We start from the raw sequence: 876 nt of genomic DNA, 5'->3' as shown, positions 1-876 counted from the left end.
CGCCGCGCACCCCCCCGGGGGGCTGGTGTGCGCCGCCCAGCTGCCCTTCCTGCCCAGCCCCGCCGTGCTCTCGCCCTTCGTGCTGGGCTCGCAGACTTACGGCGCCCCCGCCTTCTACACCCCGCACCTATAAGCGCCCCGGGGGCTGTTTGCTACACGCCGCGGACTCGGGGGGCGGGGGACGAGGACCCCCCCTGCTCCCGCCCTGTACATAGGAGTAGCTGGACTGGAGTCCATCCTCCCCTGCCCCGTGTCTCGTCCACGAACCACGGACCCGTCTGACTCTCAGGGTGAAACCGAGAACGACCAGGCTCGGCCGCAGCAATGCGCTCGTGATTGCACGAGGTTTACACGCGCGCGCGCGTGTGTGTGTGTGTATGTGTGTGCGTGTGTGTGTGTGTGCCCCCCACCCGCATCCGAGCCCGGCTCCCGCTGCATCTCGATGCGTTCCGTCTCCCTGCGGGCGCCCGCGTGTCACGTCTGTACAGTTCCGGCGGCTGCAACAGTTTGAACCTGATCATTCATGTGTAAGGGTTGGGAATCCCGGGGCTCCCGAGGCTATGGCAAGCACTTTGTTGGCTAAAAAAAAAAACAAAAAACAAAACACACACACTTGAAGTCAATCAATAAACTTGAAGTCAACGGTGTGTTTCTCGTGTCTTTTCTTTGTCACGCCGAAAGAGCCGAGGGGCCGGGTTGCGGCAGCCCCGGATCCTAGACGAGGAGCGGGGAAGGGGCTTTGCCGCCGCCCGCCCGGCCCCGTTTGCCGGCCGGCTCCCCGAGAGCACCGGGGAGCGGACCGGGGGCGTTTCCCTTTTGAGCCTCTCTACTCCCCGGGCGATTGGCCGACACGGGGGAGCGGGCCGCGGGGAGGGA

Source organism: Alligator sinensis, unplaced genomic scaffold (assembly GCF_000455745.1).
Source record: "Alligator sinensis unplaced genomic scaffold, ASM45574v1 scaffold445_1, whole genome shotgun sequence".
NCBI classification, from domain to species: domain Eukaryota; kingdom Metazoa; phylum Chordata; order Crocodylia; family Alligatoridae; genus Alligator; species Alligator sinensis.
Note: the sequence above shows the minus strand (reverse complement) of the source record.